Source organism: Thalassophryne amazonica, chromosome 16 (assembly GCF_902500255.1).
Source record: "Thalassophryne amazonica chromosome 16, fThaAma1.1, whole genome shotgun sequence".
Lineage (NCBI taxonomy): Eukaryota > Metazoa > Chordata > Actinopteri > Batrachoidiformes > Batrachoididae > Thalassophryne > Thalassophryne amazonica.
In genome coordinates this window covers 40,799,577-40,820,655 of record NC_047118.1, presented here as the reverse complement: position 1 = coordinate 40,820,655, position 21,079 = coordinate 40,799,577, and the positions used below count along the sequence as shown (strand labels likewise).

At 40.5% G+C, this 21,079-nt stretch overlaps 1 pseudogene; it reads right to left on the bottom strand.

The window, feature by feature from the left end:
• Positions 1 to 21,079, bottom strand: part of LOC117528703 — a 34,967-nt pseudogene that overhangs the window by 1,882 nt on the left and 12,006 nt on the right.

Sequence of the window (21,079 nt, the reverse complement as noted above, 5' to 3'; positions counted from 1 at the left end):
AAGGACATAAATGGCTCAAAATGCATAAAATTTAGATTACAAGAAGCCATGCCAACATTCTTTACAAACATTTAACTTATATGGATATATTTTGATTAGAGCTTGATTGATATGGATTTGTGGGGTAGATACAGATAGAGTTAAAAAAATTAAATAATGATACAATATATTTGCAGATATACGCATGAGGGGGGGGGGGGGGGGGGGGGGCAATGATTCCTAACACTGCCTTATGAACCCTTATGACAGAAATGTATCATTTTCAGGAGAATCAGAAGCACATGTCAAAAAATACCTCTTGAAGAGGACAATTAAAAGATACACAAGTCACACCTTTTTTCTGTATCATCAGCTCTTTACATTTCCTGTATTGTACTTCTTATTACTGGCATTTATTCTTTTATTATTTGAGTTTATTTTATTTAGCGCTTTGACACCTGGGAATGGTCTAAATAATTATTTTTACTAATAACTAATGCGTGATTTCTTTTCAGTGTATAAGTCACAGGACCCCTAAACTAATAAAAGAATTGCGACGTATATTCTTGAAAATTAAGTTTGACCGTATATAAAAAAATAACTATTATAAATAACTAGGGGTTAATTTTGTTGTATGTATGTACAATGACCAAGGTTGGATAGGATTACTTTGAAAGAATACATGTGGATTACATGTATGTATGTACATACATTTGGATTACTTGTAATCTGATTACATTTCAAAGTAATCCTACCCAACCCTGACAATGACAAATAAAGGTTTAGTCTACTTTGGCTCCGCCGAGCTGGCTGCATAGCGTCCACTTGTCATTTGTCACTGTAAAACTGACACTTTGAAAGTGAATGGCAGCTGGTCACTTTGCCCCCGTCTCTTGTAGCTAACGTGACCAAAGAATGCTGGTTGGGGGGTGTCCCAGCTATACTTGGCAGCATTGTAAATTACAGTGTCAAAGCAGAGGTGTATACTGGGTCATCATGGTATTATTGAATCACTGGTATAAGTCATTCAGTACGTGTACCGTAATCCCATTCCAATATTTTCAATATATCAGTGCAGGATGTGACAAGTAGTTAGTCTGCCGCTTTGTGTGGCAAAACCAAGTGCTGTTGCTCTGTCTCACAGAGCGGTGGCAATGCAATGAAGAAGAGCACTACACCCGCAGTGAGATCTAGAAACATATTTACGCTTCTTTTTTTTCCCCAAATATTGTCCCCCGGCCCAAAATTTCTTTCAAAGTCTGTGTACATCCTTCTCTTAACAGGAAGCCGACACAGCAGCTAAAACCAGAACAGCAGCACACCCACTGTTATTTAAAATAAATAAATACAAATAAAAAAAAAAAAGGTATTGTAAATAAATGGGAAATGGACTGCATTTATATAACGCTTTTCCATCTGCATCAGACGCTCAAAGCGCTTTATAAAAATAATGCCTCACATTCACCCCGATGTCTGGCTGCTGCCATATAAGGCAGACCACTACACATCGGGAGCAACCACAGGATTAAGGACCTTGCCCAAGGGCCCTTAGTGATTTTCCGGTCAAGCTGGGATTTGAGCTGAGGATCCTCTGGCCTAAGCCCAACACTTAACCACTAGACCATCACCTCCCCTTGAAATGATATTGTAAACATTTAATTTTAAATGTTATTTAAAATATGTATTTTAACTCCCCCCCACCAAAGATGCACAAAGTCTGTCACTACTAAAACCTTATCCGTCAATCAGGTAGTACTTTCAATATGACTTCTTTCTTCCTACTCCCAGACTGTCCAGGCCAGGAGCGCAGCTAGAAGGGAAGATGAAGGAATGCCTCCCACTGCCAAGAGTAAAGATCCACCTTTGAAGATATTTTATATATTTTTTGCATCTACTACTACTTTTAACTAATAAAATGTTTAATCAATATTACTCTGTGCCTTAGTTTTACTACAGTTCTGCATTAAGTACAATTGATCACTCACTCATCTTCAACCGCTTTTCCGGGTTCGGCTCCATCAGGGGACCCCAGACTTCCCTTTCCCATGCCACATTTACCACCTCTGACTGGGGTATCCCAAGGCGTTCCCAGGCCAGCGTGGAGATAATCTCTCCACCTAGTCCTGGGTCTTTCCCGGGGTCTCCTCCCAGATGGACGTGCCTGGAACACCTCCCTAGGGAGGCGCCCAGGAAGCATCCTTACCAGTAGAGGTGCACCGATCAGAATTTTTTAGGCTGATCACCGAAATTTTGATCGGCCGATACAGATCAAGGCCGATACCGATCAAGTACATATTTGGATCATGCCCAAAATAAGAATATAGGTCTAATGTATAGGACTATTTTTGCATTAAAACGTAATGATGAAAACAAAAAACATGCATTCAAATAAAGACACTAGAATAAACTGCCAACTTTTGTTTTATTACACTGACTTTGTTCTACCAGCAAGCTTTTCTTTTCCATGTTTCATGTTGCTCAGATTACAGCCTACAGAACGTTGAGAATGTAAAATACAGCCCTCATTCTATGGGGTTAAAATTGTCTCAATATTTGTAAATGCACACAGGGTGATCTACAAATAATCATTGATTTGCAAATGTGTTCAGATATCCACAAATGCAAATTTCATATTTGTAACTTGTAAACTGGTCTTTGCAAATAATGTTGTATTTGCAAATATAAAACTTAATTTGTAAAAAAAAAAAAAAAAATTACATTTGCAAAACTGGAAATTGTATTTGTGAATTGAGTTTCAGCATTGTGTATCACCAATTACATGCATTCATCGCTTTCCTCTGTGACGTAATTTTGAGACATTCTTTTCGAGAAATCCACAGATCCACAAACAAATGCCTACTGATTCACAAATACACACTCACGCACACTGGATATCCACTAGATGGCAGTGTGGTTCCATTCATTACACAGCAGTCTATTTAGATCTCTCAGAGCCATTTGACTCATTTTGACTTCTGATATGAGCTGGACAGACATGGACTACATTAGATGATGGCAACTGCTCTCCTTGTCCGTCCAGCTCATATCAGAAGTCAAAATGAGTTTACGTCACAGAGGAAAGCAAAAACGAAAAAAACCAAAAACAAAATGGTGTTTCACTTTGAAGTTATTAATTCAGACAGGACTCTATCATTCTATCTTGACTCATCAGAGAGCCGCGCAGCGTTTGGAGCTGTATGAACAGAACGGAGGACGATTCTCATTTCTTTCTCGCAACAAGACAGAAGTCCCAGTTAGTAACTTTAATCCGCACAAACATGACTCACGATTGACATATTCAGGGATGAAAGTGGTGAAAAACAAAAAAAGCTGAAACCCAAAATTACCCCCCAACACCACCCGCACAAAAATGTTTCAATTCTAGAAGCTCTGAAATACAATCTGGGACTATTCCAGACAAACTGGAGTGAGTGCAGCATCCATTTAGGTGAGAAAAAACAAAACAACTTTCCTTATTAAAATTAATTCCAGTAGTATTCTGCTCTTACTAGGATGCAGCAGTTTTCTAGTTTGGCAGAAAGTTCTGGAGAAAATCACTGAAGAAATTAACATATTGAAAATATGGTTTGACCGAAACAAACTGTCATTAAACTTAAATAAGACAGGGATGAAATGGAGGTCTAAGAGTCACTAGGTGTTCACAGGAAACATTTATTTCTGTATGTATTTATTTATTTATGTTCATTGTTAGTTGCTATTATATATTTTCTGTTGTGTTTCTATTCAGGTTCTTTTTGTCTCTTTCTCTAAAATTGTATATAATAAGCATTAAGATTATTAATATATAAACAAAAATAAATTTAAGAAATATTACAACTTGAAAACAAATGCACCCGAACGTGATGACAGCTGCAAATGCGTAATGCTAACCTTTAACATTGAAAATGCCATAGACATGCTAACGCGTTAGCATCGCTCCCGTTTTTAAGTTATAAAATACATCTATCAACTGTTTCAGAAGACCATAACAGGTCGGTTTAACCTAGAAAAGGTAAATAATACTCACAGATGTATGCTCTTTAGGGTTTTAACGGAGGGAAAATTAAGCGAAAGAAAGAAAGTATAAACGAAGCAACAGATCGAAGCATTGCTTCAATCTGCGAACCACTGCTTCGGATTGGTTCAAGGTTCAGAGCAAAGCCGCGCTGCAGAAAAACTGATCACAGACCCGCTGCAGGGTCTATAATCAATGTAGAGAAATTATCATTTTCCTGACAAACACCCCCCAAAACAACTGTGCACTGTTGTGATCGGTCCTTTTGATCGGCGCATTTTGCGGATCACCGATCAAACCGATCAAGGCGTGATCGGCCGATAATGATCGGTGGCCGATCGATCGGTGCACCTCTACTTACCAGATCCCCGAACCACCTCAGCTGGCTCCTTTCAACGCGAAGGAGCAGTGACTCTACTCCGAGCTCCCCGCGGATGACTGAACTTCTCACCCTATCTCTAAGGGAGACACCCGCCACCCTCCTGAGGAAGCCCATTTCGGCCGCTTGCACCCGCGATCTAGTTCTTTCGGTCATGACCCAACCCTCATGACCATAGGTGAGAGTAGGAACGAAGATTGACCAGTAGCTCTAGAGCTTCGCCTTTTGGGTCAGCTCCCTTTTCATCACAACAGTACGGTAGAGCTAATGCAATACCGCCCCTGCTGCGCCGATTCTCCAGCCAATCTCACGCTCCATAAGCCATGTAAAAAAAACATGTTTACTTAAATTGAGATGTAAAGCAATATCTTGTCTTTTTTGTTATAGCAATGTCTAAACTACAGCAAGGTCTGTTGGAAGTTCTAGCTTTAAAATCAGGTCAGTGAGGGTTAGGGAAGCCATAAATATGAAAATGATAAAGGCTCTTTGGGTTTGTGATCTTATCAACCAACCATGTAGGTTGTGAAATCAATTTGGATAGGGTAAAAGAATTGGATAGGGTAAAGAATCAGAATCAGGTGAAAATGTGCAAAAGAGATACTAACAGAATACAAATTAAGCAGTATGACTAAAGTATTAAAAAGATGGGTTACACACTAACAGCACACACTACAATTTATTCATTCATTTCCATAAATTTATAAAAGCAGTGTTAAACACATAAATGTATCAATATCATGATGTATATCAGGTATCGGATGTCCAATGACTGTATGGTGTTGGGTTTTGAGATACAATATGGATCCCTATGTCGGAGAGCTCTGCTGGTCAATCTATGCAATGACACCATTTCCAACAACCAAAATCAAGTTTTCGTATCAGCAAAAATAATGCCAGTACAAATATGTTTGTGAAAGGTTCATATCGGCCGATATTTTCAGCCAAGAGATATATTGGTTGGGTTGTAGTTTTGATGTGGGTGACCTTGAAAATGCCACTGAGTGCAACAGGGAACAATGTTCGAAGGGTCATACCTGCTAAAGTAATGCGTGAACTTGGTGAAATTTGGTTTGATTGCACATGCATTCCAGTGACTTTGTGACAATGGAACACACTTCCTGATTTTGTGTAGTGTATTGTATTTAGGTTTTGTTTTTTTTTTTGCATTTTAGTGGTCCTTTTTATTTTATTGTGTTGTAATGTACAGCATCTTGTGTCAGCACTAGCTATTTTAAGGTGCTTTATAAAGTTGGTATGGTAAGATAATTGAGAAAATGCCATAAAAAGGAGTACATTTTTAAGGTTCACAGTTAAGGGTGTATGACTAAAATTAAAGATTCCATATTTAATGTATGCATGTTCAAGTTAAATATGTGTAAATGTAATTTAGGGAACATATATATGATTATTTGTTATTAATTTTAAAAACAGGTACCACGTCAAACAAAAAACTGCGTATTATGTTGTACAATGTACTGTGTACAATGATACATACATTACTTTTGTTTGCATAAACCAGTAAATGATCTATACAGAATACGTTTCAAAACATTGATTCTCAATCTGGTATAACCCCTCAACTGAAAATGAAGCTATCTACAACTTGACATTTACAGATTAAAAAAACAAAAAAAAAAAACAAATAGTTTGTCAGCTCATAAAATGTGAACCATTGGCCCAATTAAGATTGGAATTTCAAAAACTTTATATCTCATTAATACTTTCAACAAATACATATATTTTTAAAAACTTTCCAAGATGGGACACTATCAATCTGGTGAGTTGGGATAGAAATGACCCTAATGGAACCAGGGGTGTAAATATATCACAAGATCAGATAGGCAACTTGTCACTGAACAGTTTTGGTGACTGTTGTCCTCATCAGTGCCACATGAACCCACAACATTTTGAACATCTCAGGGTACACTTTGTGGTCAAATCTACATTATTTATCCCTTAATGTTTCAGAAATTGTAGCATTATTCCCGTAGTCCCCAATTTAAGAGATTTGATTCTTTTCTTGAATTTTGTGTGGTTCAGTGATGTTTTGGTGGTTTGAAACATCACCATCCTGCTGACGGTGTGCTCATCAGACTATAATCAGCACTGCAGAGCTCAGTAAACAATAGCACAGGAGCACTTGTGTGTCAACTTGCACAAGGTTTGTCTTATAGACTCCCACCCACATGCTTTGTACTTAATTTTGCACTACAGATCTGAGCTGCAGCTCTCCTGCTTTTCCCCGCTGCACTCAGAGGCCAGGAGAAGTGTGATTCCTACCCAGAGGGATGAGGTTGTTGTGAGACACTGATGGGCCGCTGCCGATGGACTGTGCTGAGGTCATAAGCTGCCGGCATCCCTGAAGGAGAGAGACAAACCAACGGATTGGGGAGGAATGCAGAATATCATCATACCCGTACATAATGTCTTCTGAGTTTGCATCCATGGGTTGCACCAGTTTGTGATTGTGCTGAGCATCAATAAGTAACCTCTGTAAATTAAGCATTTGATCTAGTGCTATGTAAACCTCTGCTTTAAAGTAATGTCTAGCTGCTTGCGGGTGTGGTTGCTGAATCCTTTCAGTTTAGCTCAGCTAAGACAGATCTTGTCTTTACTTTTCTCATGTTGTAGTTGATTTTTAACCTATTGTATACAAAACCTGCAGGGGTGGTGGCCAAGTGGTTAGTGTGCTTGGTTTCAGTGCAGAAGGTTCCCGGTTCAAATCCCACCCCTGCAACATTTTTCCATGTGAAGTGAAGTTGCATCAGGAAGGGCATCCAGTGTAAAACCTGTGCCAATTCAACATGCAGATCCATCTTGGATTTGCTGTGGCGACCCCGAATGCAAACAAGGGAGCAGCCGAAGGGAGTTACTGTATACAAAACCTAACTTATCTGACAAAAATAAAACCCTTGAAAACTGACATCAGAGTCCTTAAAAACAAATAACAGCAGTATAATACTAACAGGCCATGTATCACAAATAAATAGAACTATAAAATGATGGCAGCTCAAATGCGACACAGGACACAGAGTGTGTTTCCATTTGTTCCACTGTCGCTTGGCAACTGCAACAAACTCTGACAATTTAAATTTTGGGGGAAGAGGGGACGCTTTAGTTTGACTTCATTGTGTCACATTTAAAGCTGCCCCCTTAAGTGTGTAGTTTGCAGTCATGTCTTCACATGGGCTCAATGTTTCACTACGCTGCCCCCCCGCCCCAAACTTACAGTGCTTATGTCAAGTCCTTCGCTCACATTTTCAAAGCGTGCACATGTTTCACATAAAGGGAAGTGTGTTACAGTGTCTACATCATGGGAGATTTTGTGTCCAAGGGGACTGTTTAAAGCAGTGAAAATCAGTAAATTAAAAATAGACAGCTGCCGAAAAGTCACATCCCAGCTTCAGTTTTCACCTTCACTTTACACCCAACAGCAGTAAACAGAATGTTCTCCACAGCTTAAAGCACCTGTCTGTCTGCTCACACAACTCAAACTGTTACACCGCTGCACTGGTCAAGCCGAAATCTTTAATAACAGAAACTGTTGGGACATAACAAAAAAATTGCATAAATTGTTACTGGTAAAACTTGATTATGTACTTTATATATCCACATTTTCAATCCAATTTTTATGATTTCTTTTGAATTTGTTGGATGGCAATATGAGAACGCTTACAGGGTAAATTGATGCCTATGTTGTCTCATGGGTGTAATGGAAAAATCTGCATGAATTGTTGCTGACAGCTACCGGTATATGTTTTTAGAGGACAATGTGGCGTCAGACTCTACATATGTTGTAGTCACTGACAATTTGTGCAGAATGACAACATACGCTGTATGTTGCCATACGCCGTGAGACAAGTCACTTCATCAGCCTCACTAACTGTCTCAGCCCACCTGTCACAAAGACACTGAATGTACATTCTGACTGAAGAAATTTCAGACTCTAATTTAATCATGAATAAATAATCCATCATCTTCTGAGAAACAAGAGCAATGACCAAGAAACTCCTCAGAAATGCGTGACAGTCCTGGATCAGTTTTGGCAAATTATGAAATTACAACATAAATAAGAGTTAAGTAGACATATCATGTTGCTGGCAATGGTGTGGCTCCATCCACCTTTTGTGTGGAGTTTGCATATTCTCCCCGTGTTTGCGTGAGTTCTCTCTGGGTGCTCCGACTTCCTCCCACATCCAAAAACTTGCAGGTTAGGTGGACTGGAAACTCTAAACTGTCCACAGGTTTGGATGCATTTGTGTGTCGATACATTGCTCTGTGACCGACTGCTGTCCTGTCCAGGGTGTACCCTGCTCATGCCGTATGATAATAAGTTGAAGATGAGTGTGTGTGTGTCAATTTAACTGCTTCACAGTCCTAAGCAGTAAAAATCTGTCACTATGGTCATACAAGTATTATATGAAGCATGGTTTGTTACTAAATTAAATTACAAGTATTAAGGAAGCAGTTTCAGCATAACTTTGTCATGAAGAGTGAAGTGTGACACTGCTGTATTTTCATGCTGCATTTTTTGCCAAACATGTTTACACAGCTGATGTTTAATGGGTGCTCAGACTTTCAGCAAAAAAATCTTAAATGACTGACTGGGCTGTAGCCAAAAATGTGATTTGAACTTTCATTCTCCACATTCCAGACCTGAACCATCTCATAAATTTCCCAGATTTTACAAAAATTCTCAACAGATCCAGAACAGACCATGATGGCTGCTCCTTCCAAACACTGTGTTTACATGCATGTTCACCTGATACAGCCATCCCCTGACTCATGCTGTAGGCAGCACCCGTGTTCCACATGTTCTCTGAAGGGGAAGTGTAGTGTGAGCCAGGAGGGGGGTTGGGGTTGGTGCCTGTGTACCTGCAAACACATATACATATTTACTACCAACGATTTTGGTTTATTACTATAGTCAGCACTGTAACCACCTGAACACAAACACTGATCTCCAAACCAGGTTAGCCCCATTGAGATTGAGATCTCTTTTTGCAAGGGAGATATGGGCAATTACAAAGTTTCCAATTCACCTAACCTGCATGTCTTTAAATGTGGGAGGAAACCGGAGCACCCGGAGGAAACCCACGCAGACACAGGGAGAACATGCAAACTCCACAAGTGGGAACTGATCCCATGACCTTCTTGCTGTGAGGCAACAGTGCTAACCACAAAGCCACCGTACTGCCCCAGTATATCTTTGGGGAAGATACCAACTCACCTGAAAAACGGGTTCTTCAAGTCCAGAAGGTTACTGGACTTTGATCCTGTCTGATCCACCTGGGCAACAATACTGATGTCGTAGCTTTGTCTGAAGGAAGGAAAACAGCTTCGTATTAATACAGGTAGAGTTATTCCACAATATTAGCGTTGGTTTTAATGCAGTACAGTTAAAGCACTTATTAAATAACAACTTATTTTACATTGTGATGCCCTGGTTCAAAACCTGGGGTGAATTTATATATACACCAGGCTTAAAACCAACACAAACATTAGCAGCTATTGAACAATTAAAAAGTATACATATGTGTATATATGTATGTCTAGTGATCTCTGTATGAAATCAGAAAGCCCAGAATCTAAACCAACACAGAATCTAAACCAACACACTAACTGGAACAAAGACATGATCCTCACCACAAAATAAATAAATAAAAAGAAAGAAATAGAAAAAAAAAAAAGAGCCCACAAGAATTGCCAAACACACAAGACTACCATACCTCCTGTTGGCCACTAGGAGGGCTGTGCCAGACAGCGTATCTCCAGCCTTGGTGAAGAGGGGTGACTGCAGTAGACAGCGTACCTGGTACCAGTGGGTGAGTGGCTCTGTGGGTGCTGTGGACAGCCACACTGTCATCCTGCATGGAAAAGAAGGGAGGAGGTGTGAAGCACATGGATAACCAGTTTGGCTGCAAAAACAAATTCCTTAAACAAGCGCAGGGTTTCTCAGCACATCCAATTAGTTAAAAATAGAAGCTGGCCTTTATTTTGTCATTTGAGATGAAGGCGTTAGGAAGATGCATTTGATCTGTTTGCAGGTGACGTTGGCTGTTTTCACATTGCAGGTTTAGCATAAACCAGCCGACTTACACTGATCCCATAAACGCCACATCAAACCAGAACGCTAGGCGTGCACGAGACCCGAATGCATCATGTGGAACTTAAAGGGAATCTCTATCCTAGAAGCAAAGGAGGGTAAAGAGATATTAATGACAAACACTATTCAATACACCTTTGCTGTCATAAAAGAGAACACACACCTGTAGAGATCCTCTTCTTTGGCCTCCAGAAAGTTGACTGTGTATTTGACCGACTTAGCCATCAGAATACGGATATCAAATGTGTCTGTAGAAGAACAAATGAGCTCATCGTACATCACAAGAGCTCAGCAACAAAACACCACATACACACCAAATCGCAATCAACTCTGACATCTACAGGTTCACGAGTGTGTCTGTGAGTATAACATACCACAATGGGCTGCCTAAAATACTCGTCTACCGCTGCCCCCCTCAGGGCTGAGAGGTCTACACCATGAAGGAAGGCTGGTACCTGCAGACAAGATCAGCAAATCATATTTGGAATTAATTTGTTCTCAGCACATTCTTTGTTTTCAAACATTCAGTCAGTTTAGATACTAAACACCGGTTCTGTTCATTATCTTAATGGACAGAATTTCTAGGTGCAGCCAGGGTGTAGAGGGGGTCTGGTTTGGGAAGCACAGAATCTCATCTCTGCTGTTTGCAGATGACGTGGTTCTGTTGGCGTCCGGGATGAAAATCAGTACCTCCAAATCTGAGGTCATGGTTCTCAACCGGAAAAAAGGTGCCTTGTCCTCTTCAGGTCGGTGGAGTGTCCTTGCCTCAAGTGGAATTTAAGTATCTCAGGGCCTTGTTCCCGAGCGAGGGATGGGATGGAGCGTGAGATCGACAAACAGATCGGTGGAGCGTCTGCAGTGATGCGGTCGCTGTATCGGACCGTCGTGGTGAAGAGAGAGCTGAGTTGTGTTGTGTGTGTGCAGCATGGATATTGCCTTCACTTATCATGACCTATAGTCATGAGATTTGGCTCATGACCGAAGAACAAGATCGCGAGTACAAGTGGCCAAGATGAGTTTCCTCCGGAGAGTGGCTGGGCCACTCCCTTAGAGATAGGGTGAGGAGCCGGGTCACTCGGGAGGAACTCGGAGTCGAACCGCTGCTCCTCCACATCGAGAGGAGCAGCAGAGGTGGCTCAGGCATCTTTTCCGGATGCCCCCTGGACGCCTCGCTGAAGAGGTGTTGCGGGCAAGTCCCATCAGGAGGAGGCCCCAGGGAAGACCCAGGACAAGCTGGAGGGACTACGTCTCTCGGCTGGCTTGGGAACGCCTCGGTGTTTCCCCCGGAGGAGCTGGGGGAGGTGTGTGTGGATCAGGAGGTCTGGGCGGCTTTGCTTGAGCTGCTGCCCCAGCGACCCGACTCCGAATAAAACGTAAGAAAATGGATGGATGGAACTTGTTTTGAAGATCAAACACAATCTATTAAAAGTACATCTGCAACAATCAGTACTAACACATACACATTTGTGGTTTATAAGGACTACTTTATAAAAAGAAGAAGAAGAAGAAGAAAAAAAAAGAACTACAAGACTTTAAATACTGACTTTTAAATCTCAGTGCACCATAATGTCAGAATTCCCTCATAGCTGGCTCATACATGTTCTTTTTCTTTTACTCAATTTGTCCATGTATCTATTTCTTATGATATTTTCTAAAGTTCCATTTCTTTCATCATCTTACTATTTGAGTCTAAACATAGTAACTGCACAAATTAACAAACTAATGCTGCTACTACTACAAAGTAATACGTATGCTTTTTAGGTTAAGCCTTCTGAATGCAGCTACACTTTCTGAGCGTTCTTCCCCGCCTCACCAGAAGTTGGCCTTGGTGAACTGTTCCATGTAGAGCTGCTCGTCTGTAAAGGGGGCCAGGGTGGACATCACCAATAGTAGGGAACATTTTACCTGGGGGGGGGATAAGGAAGGGGGCGAGAGACAATGATGAGCCAAAAAACTATTAATGTATAAAAGGGGACAATTTATTTTTTATTAAACTGCCATTAAATTACGTGGTTGCAACATTAAGCACTCATACTCTCCGTCAGTGATACAGACGGGATATTTTACATGCTGATTAGTGAAAATGCATTTTAAGATTTTAAAATGTATTTTAACACAACAGTGTTTTAAGAAGTAATTGTTTTCTAAATCACCACTGATTGAATAAAGGCCCCCTGACACGAGCATGACTTTGATTCACACACTAGCATGACCTGGTCATGCTGAAGAGTAAACTCGTCTTTAACGTGTGCAGACAGGATGTGAGAGGGGCTCTACCGCGTGCTATTGCGCACAGAGAATTTTGAAATGTTCAAAACTCCTTCAAGTTATAAATGTCATGCTACCTGGTGTGATCTAATCGCCAACACATTGTGCAGCTTGTTAAGTCAAGTAAGAAGTGAACAGAGGCAAGTGGTGACGACAGCAGATCGCATCAGAGCACAGCTCGTCTGAAGGATATAACACGATGGTAAATCTATCAAAAACACACTTTAACAGCCTGCACACAAGAAGGAAAGAATACAAAACTGTTTTACAAACCACGACAATTGTAAACATGACAAATAATTCCCTTTTTAGATGGCTCAAAATGCTTTCTCCAGCTCGTTAGGCACGCGCGAACGGCCCTGAACTGAAGTGGTCCTCTGTGATTCAGGAAGCGAATAGAGCAGTTTTCAACTGCCAATTTGCAGAGAAAATTATGAATCCGACATGAAATAATTATGTTATATACACAGTGCCCAGCGCAAAGCATGTGGCACGCGATGGAACAAAGAACGGCGTCAGCTGAGAACACAGCGGGTAGGATCGTCACAACGACGGGCATGCAAGTGCGTGAGTCAGAAGTCATGCTTGTGTCATCGGGCCTTAACTCCAACTGTGAAAGACAGCAAGTGTTAATACAGACACCTGCTTGACAAGAGACTGTGGCGGGAATTTAAAAAAAAAAAAAAAAAAAAAAAAAAAATCACATCAAATGTGTGTGGGAAGTATTTGGAGAGGTTATTCATGAAGATGACAGCTGTGCTATTAAGTTCTATGCACTAATAGCGTTGCCCATTTTGTGGCCGAGTAACCACTTTGTCTTGACTAATACTAGTTTGGCGGCCCCTGCATCGCTGCTGTTCATTAAAGGGATTTTGTTTTTCCCCCCCTGCAACAAAGGTTAACCGTCATGAATATGACATGATACTGTATATAAGCCTGTTTGTACTTTGTGAGGCTGCGTCTTGTTTTTGTCATGCTGTGGCCATCATCCATCTTTAATGTCCAGGCTGCACTCTCCTGTTCCTCCTTACATGTTTATTCCCCCCCCCCAAACTTCCCATCCACCTTTACCCCAAACCTTCTCACCGTTAGGTTTGAGGAATTTCTTTGCATGCAGGTAACTCTCCAGCCATGCGCTCATTAAACAGCATGTAGCCCATAGGCTCGGAGATGATGATGTCCACCTGCTCGGGCAGAGTCACCTCCTCCACCTTCCCGGGTATGACAACTACGCGGTCCCCAAGACGGTTACTGTTCACCAACACCTGGAAGGTAAACCAAAAACTTAAGCTACCTCATGAGCATTGCCCACATTTGCATATGGTGCATCCAGAAAGTATTCACAGCGCTTCATTTTGGAATAAAGCTGTAACATAACAAAATGTGGGGGAAAAGTGAAGTAAATCCATTTTTTCCCTAAAATACTACTCTCAGGCATAAGAAAGTGTGACTGAGACATGCACAAATGCAGTGCAATTCTAAATCTCGCTTCAGGCCTGAAAAAACCATTAAAGGAAATCATTTTAAAGCCATATGCTAACATTCTTCTTCGACAACAGAATAAAAACAATCCCACATAATCACAACCAGGGCACATTTGTGGCATTTTGTGTGTGCACAGACCTCAGCGTGTTGTGCCATCGTGCTTGCCTCCACAGCGTAGACTTTCCTGGCTCCAGCTTGGGCGGCAAAGAAAGAGAGGATTCCTGAACCACAGCCAACATCCAACACCACCTGGGACAAGGAGCAGCAGTAAAAATGTTGCAAATCAAAGAATGATACAGGCACAACTTTTGAATAAAACAGCAACAATACAGGTATGTTTGCGCCCAAACGCTGGATAGACGTTACATTATCATTTGATGGATGCTTTGAATCATTACAATCAAGTGGAAAAATAGCAATGAAGAGCCTGGATTATCAATCAGATAGATTAACTAGAAAAAACATAATATTTTGATTGCTATTGAATATCAGATATGTAGTACTGGACAAGTTGTAACTTCATTATATAATGTTCTTTTGACAGGACTTAAACATGTAATTTGTAAGTCCATTTTTTTTATTAACTCAGCCAGGAATATGCAAACAGTCTAATATTACATTAAAACAGTAGCGTCATTGATTAAAGGGTTTATTACTAATGTCATACATTTGATGAGTTTTGTACACATGCAGGAGCACAGGTACCACTTTGCTTTAGTGTACCTTGTCCTTAAAGTCAGTGTGATTCTGAAGAATAGCCCGCTGGTAGGTCCCGTGTCCGAACATAATCCTGCATCATGTTCTGTTGCTGGGAGAGGTAGCATAAAACTGCCAAGAAACAATTTTTTTTTAAATCACGTTGTGTCAGGATTATACAAACCTGCTCAGTAAGCAACAAGAATTAAAAAGCAAATTTTAAGATTTTAAGGACAGCTTTTGTTTTTGTGTTCTGACAACACGTTTGGAATGGCACAAACTTACATACACGCAATGGGCATTTCCATGTGAGTCGCGGTACATTTTTGGTCACTTTAAGTTATTTTTTCCTGTACCTCCCACACTATACATTTTTAGACACATTTTCTTGCATGCATGTGCCAGTTGACACAAAGTGTGAAATGACAAACAAAAGTAAGATAAATCTTTAATTGGTGTTTAATTACGCGTGGACCTCTCATACCAAAAGTCCTGTGTTTCCTGAAAGGAAAATTGTGTGTGTGTGTGTCTATATCTATATATATAAACTGAAAATGCAAGGGAAACACTTAAAAAATCTTGCCTAATTTTCCCATTCAGCATGGAAATGCCTCAATGCTGTTCTACAACCCCAATTCAATGAAGTTGGGACATTGTGTAAAATGTAAATTAAAAACAGAATACGATTTGCAAATCCCCTTCAACCTATATTCAATTGATACACCACAAAGACAAGATATTTAAATGTTCAAACTGATTGACTTTTTTGTTTTTTGTGCAAATATTTGCTAATTTTGAAGTAGATGCCTGCAACACGTTTAAAAAAAGTTGGGATGGGACAACAAAAGACTAGTAAAGTTGATGAATGCTCAAAGAACACCTAATTGGAAACAGGTTGAGTGTCATGATTGGGTTATAAAAGGAGCATCCCCAAAAGGCTCAGCTGTTCACAAGCAAAGATAGGGCGAGGATCACTACATTGTGAACAACTACATGAAAAAATATTCCAACAGTTTAAGAACAATGGTCAACTGCAAGGAATTTAGGGATTCCCATCAGCAACAGTCCATAATATAATCAGAAGATTCAGAGAACCTGGAGAACTTTCTACACGTAAGCGGCAAGCGAAAACCAATATCGATATGCCCGTGACCTTTGATCCCTCAGGCGGCACTGCATTAACAACCAACATTCATTGTGTAAAGGATCTTACCGCGTGGGCTCAGGAACACTTCAGAAAATCGCTGTCAGTTAACACAGTTCGTCGCTACCATCTACAAGTACAAGTTAAAACTCTACATGCAAAGCGGAAAACAATATATCAACCAACACTCCAGAAACAGAGCCTTCTCTGGCTCCGAGCTCATTTTGAAATGGACAGACACAAAGTGGAAAAGTGTGCTGTGGTCTGATGAGTCCACATTTCAAATTGTTTTTGGAAATCATGGACGTTGTGTCCCTCGGACAAAGATGGAAAAAAGACCATCCAGATTGTTACCAGCGCAAAGTTCAAAAGCCAGCATCTGTGATGGTATGGGGGTGTGTTAGTGCCCATGGCATGGGCAACTTACACATCTGTGATGGCACCATCAATGCTGAAAGGTACATCCAGGTTTTGGAGCAACACATGCTGCCATCCAAGGCAATGTCTTTTTCAGGGACGTCCCTGCTTATTTCAGCAAGATGATGCCAAGCCACATTCTGCATGTGTTACAACAGCGTGGCTTCGTAGTAAAAGAGTGCGGGTGCCTGCCTGCAGTCCAGACCTGTCACCCATTGAAAATGTGTGGCACATTATGAAGTGCAAATATGACAACGGAGACCCCGGACTGTTGAACTGAAGTCGTACATCAAGCAAGAATGGGAAGACTTCCACCTACAAAGCTTCAACAATTAGTGTCCTCAGTTCCCAACCGCTTACTGAGTGTTGTCAGAAGGAAAGATGATGTAACACAAGTGGTAAACATACCACTGTCCCAGCTTTTTTTGAAACATGTTGCAGGCATCCATTTCAAAATGAGCAAATATTTGCACAAAAACAAAGTTTATCAGTTTGAACATTATATATCTTGTCTTTGTCATGTATTCAATTGAATATAGGTTGAAGAGGATTTGCAAATCATTGTATCTGTTTTCATTTACATTTACACAATGTCCCAACTTCATTGGAATTGGGGTTGTATATGTAGCGAGAGAGAGGGAGCAAACCTGGTGTGTGTTGTCTCACCTGGAAGTACTGTACAGCAGAGGACTCCTCTGTCCTCTCACTGAAAACTGAGCCTTCACTGTTGTGCCCACGGCAATTTTTCAAGAGGTTATAAAAGGACTGAAAGTCTGGACCAGGGAATAAGCACAAACATGTATAAGTGAAGGCAATATCCATGCTACACACACACACACACACCACAATATAAGCATCACATATGGGGTTTACACAAAACTGTCACATAAATCATTTCAGTTTTTGATTCAATGTGTCCACTTTTAGGATATCCACCTGTGAAAGATGCATAGTTTCATATAATGGGTTTTTTTTTAATTTTACATGACAACTGCACATACAATTCAAGCCTTGTTACACCTCCAGTGGTGAAATGACTAACTAAATAAATAAATAAATGGACTAGGTTGCGAACCATGGCCTAAAATAAAGTGTGCTCAGGCTTGTAGAGCTTGTGTTTACCTGCTGGTGAGGAAAACTGCAGCAGGACGCTGTTGCAGCCCAGTGTGATGATGAATGACTGCTTCCCACGCGGGTGCACTCGTCTCCCTGGAAACGGAACACTGAACACACTCGCCTCCTCTCCTAGAAAGAGGATGAATTATGATAAAATAAGACATACCTACACACCACCAGTAAAACTTTATCCTGTTCACAGAAAGTAATTTACGAGGGTCCAGTGATGATGAGAAAAGCTTATTGCCTTAAAATACACAGTATTTATCTGTAGCAGATAAACAAGTGAAAGTCTGAATAATACTTGTTTATCGACCCATCCCTTAAGTCACGCTTTACACTTTTTTTTAATAAACAGCACAAAGACAAGGCACAAATTCCTTTAAAATGTACATCAACTATTTGAGTAGTACATTATTATTGGCAGTCAGATATGGATCACTTGCAATTTCCAGGACGACAGACGCAGAGATCGAAGAAATTTTTTCCTCTTCTGGATACAGCATCCTTCCCATGTACGAGATCTGAACACAAAACCTTCCTCAGCCTCTTCATCTCAGCTGCTCAAACAGATATCACATTCACAATTGTGCAAGCGCAGTTTGGGGAAGAAAAAAAAAAAAGCTCCCCAACAAGAAAGGTGCATAAACTATAACCCACTCAACTTCTTCGTGCCTTCAGCAAAAAGTGAAGTGAGATGATTCAATTTACTGCAGATGTGTGATAATTCCACACACCACTAATGATAGGGCTTCCTTTTTTCATTGCTTCCATTTACAGTTCTACGTGGACCAGCATGCAATACACAATAAATCGTCCACAGCAGGGCTCTATGCTAAGCCACAGAGGTCATGAGACAGTGGGCAAGTTGGGGGCCAAACTGACTTGTCATATGCCAAGTGAATCAATTTAATCAAATAAACCAAGTACATAAGCATTTCATATAGATTATCTGCTGATCACAGTCCCAATCAATACATGAGTCCTTCTAGATATGCAAACTGTCACAGAGTCCATTAAGTCAAATCTGCTGTGCATGCTTGACACCGCTCGGCCCGCCTTAAGAAAAATAAAACACCTTCAATCCAAACTGCTCTGTAATTATTTATTTATTCAAGTTAAGTAAACATTTTTTATATGGCTCCTCAATTACACTTAGCACAGAAGTGTAGCGAAAAGCAGGATACTCAGTAATACTGTTTGGATATTTTGGTATTAAAACAGATATTAATTATCCAACATTAGTAGAAGTAGGGGCGGTGGCAAGTGGTTAATGCGCTTGGTTTCAGTTCAGAAGGTTCTGGGTTCAAATCCCACCCCTGCACATTTCTCCATGTAATGTGGAGTTGCGTCAGGAAGGACATCTGGCGTAAAACTTGTGCCAATTCGACATGCAGATTGTCAGGTTTGACCTGGCTAGACATACAAGAAAGAACCAGACAGAGTTGAGATGTCTTTAGTGAGCTTTGCAAAGGAGAGAACAGCAGAGGCTGACAGCCTCGTGCAGTTCTCTGACTGTGACCTCCTGGTGGGGCCCTTTTTGTATAAGGAAAAAAAGATAAGTGTGGCTACACGAGTCCACGGTTGCAACATGTGCTTGTAGTTCGTGCAGATACATTGCAAACAAACTGAATCATTCCATCTTGTACAGAGTGACAAATGAATCATTCCAAAGAGAGTACAGAGTGTGCGATTTGCTGAAGCTTGCTAAATGTCAAACTGTAAACAGGCTGCAGCTGTGACATATCTGAGAGAAACAGTTTGCGATTTTAAGATACAGAAAGACATAGTAGCTGAATAAATGATAAAACATGTTTTTACAGTATAATTTATTTAACACAGATCCACCTTGGATTTGCTGTGGCGACCCCGAGTGCAAACAAGGGGGCAGCCGAAGGGACTTACTTACCATCATTAGTAGAAGTAGATTATGTACAAAAATGGATTTAGAATGTCTTCAAAAGTGTATCTTTTCTCTAGGGGGTCTGGAGGGGAGTTTCTACCTCTAACTCCTCTTCCTATGCACAGTCTGTGAGCAGGAAGAAAGCAGGAACTTGTTCACTTACAGTATGTGGAAAGCACTACAATAAAAAGTTTACATCACATATGCCGTCCATCAAAAATACACCTATGTGAAGGACAGGAGAGTGAAATGTATTTCGTAAAAGCTTTTCCTGCATGTGTGTTGCTTCTTAGTACTCTGTAGACACTGCGCTATGAAACAGCAAGACACAATGTTGATGCTGTGTGTGAATAAAATAGACTTGTTACATATTTCATGCAAAGCAGTGTGTTAACGTAGTTATAAAATATGCACTGTGCTCAGTGCTGAATGCAGCCACAGAACTGCCTGACTGCTCACTCCGACAACACCGCACATGAGATTAAATGAGAGGAAATGCACAAATTTAGAGAAGTGGGTCTCATTTATCCAAAACTGATCAACCAAAAAAAAAAAAAAAAACTCCAGGAACATCACTGAAATGTGTTCATTTTTGGCCAGATTTTGTTCTAAATGTGCCCTAAAATGAATTTGTCACATCAGGCAAGATAGGGACATGGTGCACTAATGCAATGTCAAGCAGGCAAGCATTAATGTCAAACCCTGTTACCAAGCAACTTTACAACTTTCGCTCTGTCCTAAACTTAGATAGTAGGACAACTCAAAGCACTGCACAGGTCAACACTGTGTACATTGTACAAAGGCTGTGCTGTGGTGCTTCATACGCTGAGACACAGAAGCTGCTTACACATACAATGCATCCGGAAAGTATTCATGGTGCTTCACTTTTCCCACATTTGAGTAAATTCATTTTTGCCCCTCAAAATTCTACAACCCCTGGCAAAAATTATGGAATCACCGGCCTCGGAGGATGTTCATTCAGTTGTTTAATTTTGTAGAAAAAAAGCAGATCACAGACATGACACAAAACTAAAGTCATTTCAAATGGCAACTTTCTGGCTTTAAGAAACACTATAAGAAATCAGAAAAAAAAAAAAATTGTGGCAGTCAGTAACGGTTACTTTTTTAGACCAAGCAGAAGGAAAAAAATACGGAATCACTCAATTCTGAGGAATAAATTATGGAATCACCCTGTAAATTTTCATCCCCAAAACTAACACCTGCATCAAATCAGATCTGCTCATTAGTCTGCATCTAAAAAGGAGTGATCACACCTTGGAGAGCTGTTGCACCAAGTGGACTAACATGAATCATGGCTCCAACACGAGAGATGTCAGTTGAAACAAAGGAGAGGATTATCAAACTCTTAAAAGAGGGTAAATCATCACGCAATGTTGCAAAATATGTTGATTGTTCACAGTCAGCTGTGTCTAAACTCTGGACCAAATACAAACAACATGGGAAGGTTGTTAAAGGCAAACATACTGGTAGACCAAGGAAGACATCAAAGCATCAAGACAGAAAACTTAAAGCAATATGTCTCAAAAATCGAAAATGCACAACAAAACAAA